Here is an 8899-nt window from a genome sequence, read left to right as displayed (position 1 = left end):
GCTATTACCATCACAAATACAAAAATACCGAAATCATGAGGCACATCGTATCTAAATTTGGAAAAAATAAGTTAGTTAAAACGTGAAGGATGCAGGGTGAGAACCGAAGATATATACTATGTAAAAATTATGCATGTTACTTATTAATAATCGGTGGCGGTTAGGTTTCAGTTTATGACATTCACAGTAACCTTCTCTAACCGAGATGTCACTGGAGTTTAATTTCCGGGTAGGTAAACACAAAAATTAGAAAAGGAGTTGGACTGTTTTCTCTCAAAAACATAAGCTGAAATGCCGTTATTGTTGAAGGAACCAGTTAGACGAGAATAGAGGCCAAAACGCCATTTACGTAAAATAATGGTGACAGCTGCTAGAAGCCAGACAGTGTGGGTGGCCAAGCGACGTTTCAGTGCACGATCGCCGGAATATTGTTACGTTTTCACAAATAAACGTGTGTATTTTACTTACAGCTGCCGACAGGAATTGATAATATTGCAAGGCTTTAAACAGGAAACGCTGGCTCTAAGTTACTCAGGTGTCAATATCGACTGGGAGCAAGTTTCTAATGGAGGTTAGTCTTATCCGAAATACCGATTATCCGACATACCGATTATCCGAAATATCGACTATCCAAAATATCGATTATCCGAAACATCGACTATCCGAAATATCGATTATCCCAAATAGGGTTGGCCCCACCGAATTCGGGTAATCGAATCCCTACTGCAATTAAACAATAAAAGTGCCCAGTACTCGAATCAGTGACACACAAATAAATAAAAACATTCATAAAGTTACAAGTCGAACAATCACTGCGGTGCGGAGACAACATATGCGCGCGCATCTGTGCGGACACTGGACAGTTTGCAACGACTGCCATTTGAACCTGAAACGAAACGCTAATGCAACCAGATGATGTCATTGTGTTGACGATACACGACGTGACGTCAGAAGGCGAGAAAAATAACTTGGCTAAACTAATCCAATTACAGTACTTACTTAACAAACTGTACCTTGAGGGCCTTTTTAAATCAGTACCTCAGGAAATTCCGAGCCTAGCAGTGAACGACACGGAGAAGATGTAGGTCAAATATGACGCTTGTTTCTGTACACACGCGGTGCAGTGCGGGCCATTTAACACGCTATTGTTATCGGGTAACGTGTGGTGGTGGGGGAGGGGGTGGCACACCCTTAAATCCCCCTCTCCCCCCTCCTCAAGGAGACAAAATCCACCACCCATCCAGATCCGCGAGGTTCTTCCCAACTTATTAGTCACGATGTCATCTTGAAAGTGGAAACCATTTTATGACATTTTCCCCTCTCGGAAGTAAGCGATGAAGATTAATGGTGTTTGACGAAATGATTATTTTACTTTCAAATTTAGTACAAAATTTTCAATCCCATATTATAATTTTTTTAACAGATCACCGTTGGTTTGAAAAAGATGGCCTAGAATTCCACATTCAATTCTCTAAAAGTGAGCCTTTGTTCATAAAACTATCAGGCGGCTCCAATAAGTTGTTGGTGGGGGGGGGGGGATGGGTGACAGAGACAACAGACCATCTCAAAATAGAGGACCTCAGAAATTACACTAACTTAGTAGACACAAGAATGATGTAACATAGCAATAGGCTAATAATAAGGCCTTAAATAGGCAAATAGTGTAAAGAGTAAACGTATGAACAATTTTTCATAATTATTCGGAAATATTTGCATTTTATAAAATCGTTGGTTTTTTAACAAGAGTGTATTTGATGAGGAGATTGTTCATACACTGGTGACGGAATTAAGTCACTTTGGGTAACGGAGAGCGGCACAATAACGTTTTTTAACGAGATATTTAATTGTATATATTACTCTATAGGAAATATTTGATATTCCGGACCCTACAGCGGTTCAAGTGGCCAACTTAAAGACTCACAAAAACAACTGTCAAGTTACGCACGTCGCTCTGTGAAACATAACTTGAAACACAGTTAAAGTGATACATGACTTAAGGAGTGTATGTGTTATTATACTTACTGTGACTTAATTTACCGTACTCGCCATTACACTACATGTAATCGCCAGTGACTTGAATTACGATTACAAGAGGAATAAATTAATACCACACAACTTACGGTACGATTGGGACAAGAGAGATATGCATCCCGGGTGTGTTGTTTGCTTACTTGCTTTGTATACGTCACAGAGGAAGGGGGGGGGGCAAGGTGAAAAGTGACTACAGACAAAAACTTACGTGACTGCGCGAGCGGGACTTTCAATCTTTTCTTTTGTTGGCCGCGAAAGTGATTTGTCAAAAAGGTCAATGGGGTTTCATAGGTCAACACCTTCCCAACTGAGAATAGCTAGGATTTCCAATATAATCACGGTCACATCTTCCATCTTGATTTGTTTTCGGACTTAGTTCTTTTTTGCAGCGCCGTTTTACTCAACTACTCACGAGAATGCTTTGCGTATATCTGCGAATAGCGAGACTATAATCAGAATCGTGAAAACTTTCTTTTCATTTTAAAACATTTCCTTTATATTTTCATGGTATCGAACTGTTCGAAAAAGATTAGCTTTTAGGTGAAATACCATACAAAATTGTTGCTTCGTCCCACTTTTATTACTGTTGATATATTTCAAATCTGAATCTAAAACTAAGATTCAAGCGCAGCCTGCAGTTTTCAATATACACGGAATTTAAAAATACTTTTCAGAACTGAAATAAATAAAATATGTTATGATACAAATCTAAATGCTAATAAACCTGACTTAAATGTATGTCCTTAAGCTTTTTAATACATTATTTGTCGGGTATTTAAAACACCAAAACACTGATCGAATTTTACATTAAATCTGCGATTTAAAAAAATAAGATTTTCTGTCAAAGATAAACTGATATCACTGTAAGTGTTGCATTATTTTCAGTATAAAGGTAGCTTGAATAGATGTTAGATAATAATTAAAAATACACAATACATATTTCGAACTTGAAACATTTTTACTTGTGAATAAAAATGGAAAACAGTACAGAGAAAATTAGGGTACTGTTGAAATGTAACGATAGGTTGGATATTTTAGGGAAAAGAATACCCCCTTTCTATCTGTTAAAAAAAATTGGTTATAAATAACATAATATGAATAAACCTTTAACACTTTTTAAATTTTTATTTTTCTTACGATGTACATTTCGAAATCAGTGATTTCATCTTCAGGTAAAAAATAAGGTTAAGTTAATTATATCCAATAAGTTAATAAAATTGGTTAACCTGACTGTCTTGTTCTTACCGTTGATATTATATGTCCACTAGAACTTCAGGGTTCGAAAGTAAAATGTTATTTTTATTTGATTTTTAGAAGTATTTACACTTTGAGACTGCGAGAAAAGTACAGAAACTGTACTCCACTGTTTACCGTGGGGGTTAATAAAAGCAAATCCTGCATATCCTTCCTGAATAACATAGGACTGTTTACTATTCAAGTGGAATATGCAGGATTTGCACTTTAATCGTATCATTATTTTCCTATGTGTCGACGATAAACATGTCAAACAAACACATCGAGAGCATACGGTCTGTCACGAACACGCAGTACATATTTATTACGCAATCAGAAGCAGGCGCAATTATTGTTTCACCGTTATAACGTTCTACACCGTGTAATTAACTGCACGATCTAAAGTGTATTCCATTGTTCACGTCTGTGTCATCATTGTTCTCTGTGGAGTTTATGGCTATTTGACATTATCGCCGACCAATGAGTGATTTAATTATTGCAATCGACTGTACACCGATTACGTGCAAATATTGCAAACATCAATGGTATCTGGTGTAACAATCGATGTCATCCAATTATCGATTTTGAACTATCGATGTTTAAAAATATTAATTAATTATGATTATACATTTTCTATGTTTAAAATAAGGCGTAGCTAGAGCTTGCTGTTCAACTTCAAATCAATAATAATTTTAATAATGTGCAATAGTTTTTGGATATAGAAAATGCACTTTATGTTAACCTCATAGCTCTGATCATTTCACTCAAGTCAAAAGAAGAAGACATATTTTTTACCAATTCATGTAAAATTACAGGTATATAAAGATGGAAATTTAGGAATTTTGTAATGAAGGCCACAGAAAAACAGCTGAAGATAAAAATGTAAAACTTTTACAGTATGCACATAAGTAGCTTCAATAAGTGACATGTTTTTGTATTTATAATAAAATAGTTTTGTTAAAAAACTTTTTAAACGTTCATTTAAAAAATTAATTTAACAAAAAATATACTTTTCTTAATTCATAAATGATTAAAAACGTGTCAACCCGTGAAGTTACCCATGACCCATATATGACTATAGAAATTCACATTTTATCTTCAACCATTTTTATTTGGTCCTGATTACAAAAATGCCTGAATTTTCAACTTTAAATGCCAGTAATTTCACTTGGACTGAGTTTTCTACTTTTTATGTATTTGGTGAAAAACTATGAATTTTACATAAACACTTTTTTAAAACAAAAAATCTATTATACCACTTTAAATGCCTACTGATAACACACTTTTTGTACTTTTCTTTTCTTCTGGCCTGTGGCAAAAAAATTAAAAATTCCACCTCTAACCTTCTTGTACTAACCCAAGAATACAAAACAACGATATACAATTTTTATATCGCATTAGTAATTATAAAATATACAGATCACATTGTTTTAGTAGTCATAACTAGTCTAATAATTCAGACACATTGAATATTCATCGATAACTTCATTCCCACTCGATGTCAGATCCGGATTAAATTGCCAATCGTGTCCCGGATGCCTTCCATCAACTCCTCTACCGAGTATTCGTCAATTAACAGTTTCAATAAACGTGTTTCCCCTTATTACACAAACATAGAGTTCGACTACAGCACCGACACCTACAATACCTAAGTGTTTGACATTTTTCCACAAAGAACGTTGAACGTTGTGACGTGAAAGAGTTTCCTGTAAATGGACCGTGTAACAGAGACATCCTGCCTGATGACTCTCTCACACTATAACACAGGATATAACGGTACCTGTCAGATGTTGACACTGAACTTTCTTCTATTACACGTTGCGCTTTTCAGAGCAAACTGATTCCCTTCGGTTTTATTATTTATTCCTCACTGCGAAATTACAAACTGAGGGCATAAACGAGAACAATGCTTAATATGATGTAACAATTATTTTATCTATGACAGTTCATTAATGTATTATGGATGTTTCCAAGGGATCGAGTCCGGCGGAGCATAAATAGGTTTAGTGGTTCAATTTTGACTGAAATCATTTTTATATATTAGTTTTAATATAACTATGTTTCGAGGGTCGTAACATGTATTCTCTATTCTTACCAACAAATCTATGAGACAGAATAATCTAGTCATATGTCATTCACCCCTTGAACTTATCCCATAAAACCACGGCTCGAGGGTCGTGACACTGGAAATATTCTCTATTCTTACCAACAAATATAGCAGACTATTTAATTTACTCACATGTCAGATGTACACCACCCTATCCTCTCTCATCTACCAAGGTCTCAATAGGTATAAAACACGTAATCCACTCAAATCTGACCTAATCTGACTCTAGATCTAATCTTACCCATCATGGAAGTAATACTCAAATCCCCTCCCCCCCCTCTTATGTCCACTTCTATCAGAATCTACCACCTTGTTACAGGAATAGCGTTTAGTCTACCTTCATCACGCTAACAGTCAATATGTTACTGGCTTTCAATACCTTCCGAGGTCGTAAAACTCAGTTTACTCATAATGTCAACGCATGGTTTTAAATGTCTACAACCCTCCATTATGTCTAATCGACCAGCTTAAACCCCAAGCGTACACGTTTCAGAGGTTTTAACACGTGATCTATTCTAATCGATCATATCTCAGAACTATTCTAATCTCCTTTATACGTTTCACACGCTTCGTCGCTAAGTACTTATTTCAGCATAAAATACAATCTACGGGGCTAAAAACTACAACATGTATTTCCACGCACATAGGTACTGCAGTAACCACGACATCCTATCAATATAAGTATTTAATTATCATAAAATATTATTTTTAAATGTACGAAGTAGAATTTTATTTTGCTGTAAATAGTTCCTAAAGCGAAGAGAAAGTCTCGTCCAATTCGAGTTCACTAAACGCGTATTTACTGTGTCTGACATAACGAACGCCAACACACGTCATTATCCTGGATAAAGACTACGCCTAACATAGAAACAATAACGCCATAATTTAGTCTTTTATGCGCATAAAAATGTTTCCTGACGAGTGGTTCATAGCTTTCACAACGAACGACAAAACAAAATAAATTTCAGCTTCGTAATAGGGATTTTCAAACTCAGATTGTCCGGCAAGTAATGAAGTACGCAGCTCAAACTAATTTTTTGACTAAATACACTAAACATATTCGCCCAATTACTAAAGTCGACGATATTGGGTAGCTCTCAAGTGCGTATGTCAAACTAGACAGCCGTGTAGACATGAGGAGTGCTCCACGGATCATTTACTCAGCTCTGCGGCGTGAGACAAAGGGATGATGAATGGCGCTTCCCTTCCTTTCCTCCCTGAAGTTGTTACATCTTTGCCCCTCGACAGCCGTGTGGCCCCGTTCCGAGGCGCTCACAATATAAAGGTTTGTAGTTTTCCTTCGAACTGTTACATACAATGAAATGATCACGCGTTTCAGCGATGGATTAAAAACAATTATATTGGAGTTGCCATAGGTCACTACAGTGTAAGTTGTTCTCAGAACAGTATCTCCTAACCAGGCAGGAGCACACCGGCCTACGTGTCACATACTATAAGGATATAATGTGAGATGCCCTGCACTATCAACGCCCTTGATACTGTCTGTAAGTTACATACAAAATTTCAAGTATACCTGTATAGCTTAATTCGAGATTCGTGAAGCCTTAGCTAACGCTTAATTGAGTCCAATTCAGAAACCTGTATGCTAGCATGAACGAACTCGATCTTGCGTATTTAGATAATGAAGTCTAATGCAGAATTCTTTAGTCTAGTTGTTCTCGGCAGGAATTCTAGGCTGCGCTGACGCTCAGCCAAATTCCACGGAAGGGCCATGAACTATCATAGACTCTATGCTGCCTATGTAAAGATGAAGGCTGATGCACAATTTCGAATCTACAAATTTGTTCTCGAGAGTACATCCTCGTTAACGATACACACATGTTCTCGTTCTAGAGATTCATATCCTGCGTACAGTCAGAGAGACAGACACCCCAGGTGATAAGATTACGATAACGCTCAGCCATTGTTGTAGTTATGGATTTTGCTAATAACTTCCCGCGCTATGAAACTATATTACCAGCTCTGATGTCCTACATTATTCCCCCTCTCTCTCTCTCACTCCCTACTCACTCTATCTCTCTCTTCCTCTGTAGCTCTCCGCTACCTCCTCCCATCGACTACTCTCGTGCTGTACGTAAAGGAAGAGCAACGATTACAATGATCATATTGCGTGAATTATCCTAAAGGCATACATAGAGAATATTGTAAATATACAAGCAACTAAATTTCACATAAAATATTATGAAGAAAACTGCAGGATCTCTATTACTGTATGTGCATTTAGAACCAAGTAGAACTATATTTATTAAGTAATTGTTTGAGATCTGTTATACCTTCAATTTGTCCCATTCTTTAGGTGAATAGTTCTCTTTTCCAGTTGAAAAGATTATATAAGATTGACAGCAGACATATTTAGAAGCAGCCAGGCAATAAAAAACTCTAACTACATAAGTGTTAGCGATGTGAGTAACCAATAAAAAATTCGATGACATTTTAAGATCAAGCGAATGTAGTTGCGGACATAATGAAAACTTAATTTCATGCTTTCCGAATCACTAATCAAATGATCCAAGGCTACAATACCTCTGACAGTCGATTGATGAATGTAATCTTAGTTGTGTACAGTGCATTAGTGTCTAAGTTATGGAAGTTCTAAGCGTAAAACATTTCTAGTTTAAGTTTATATATGGCACAGTGACATGAAATAATAGGTGAAACTGTGCACGTGGTTGTGGACATAATTCAAACTTAATTTCATGCTTTCCGAACCACTAATCAAATGATCCCAGGCTACAATACCTCTGACAGTCGATTGATGAATGTAATCATTGTTGTGTACAGTGGATTAGTGTTTAAGTTATGGAAGTTCTAAGCTTAAAACATTTCTAAAATTAATTTAAATATCGCTACTGAATAAAGCTTATGGGATTTCTGTTTTAAGATGATATAAGGCACTTGATGATAAAAAAATGAATGAAGTAGAAAAACAGTCTATAGCCAAGGCTTCAAAGATTTTTTTAGAAGTACTTAAATATTAGAAAGAACCTAAATCTCCAAACCAATGTTTATTTTCCTACAGCTATCATGTTAAAAATTAAAAATATAATACAGTTACTTTAGAAGATTTGTGATTACAGGCAGAAAACCAATTATTACGAGTAAATCCATGATTCAGTATGAAAGTCAACTCATAGAACAGAAAAAATCATCAGGAGAGGAAAATTCAAGGATACGTATCAAGAAACAAGGTCATGCTCATTCATGATTCATTCTATTAAATGATAAGTCATGTGAAATATTATATGTCCTATGTAACGAAATTCAGTTAATATATAACATTAAACCAATATACAACAGTATCCATAACACTAATGTAAATATATTCGCCAACGCTCAGCCAAACCAATACAGTGAAATGAACCATAATTGAATTCAGTGTTCCCCATATAGAAAGGAACCTTCATGCACAATTTGAAGTGATACCGTGCAGACAGACAGACAGACAAATAGTGTTTTTTCCAAACCCTCGAGCGCTGAGCTTCGCTAACGCTCAGCCAGTAATTGAGA

Source organism: Homalodisca vitripennis, chromosome 2, assembly GCF_021130785.1.
Source record: "Homalodisca vitripennis isolate AUS2020 chromosome 2, UT_GWSS_2.1, whole genome shotgun sequence".
In the NCBI taxonomy this organism is placed as follows: Eukaryota; Metazoa; Arthropoda; class Insecta; order Hemiptera; family Cicadellidae; genus Homalodisca; species Homalodisca vitripennis.
The sequence above is the reverse complement of the archived record's forward strand: the minus strand, read 5'-3'. Positions refer to the sequence as shown.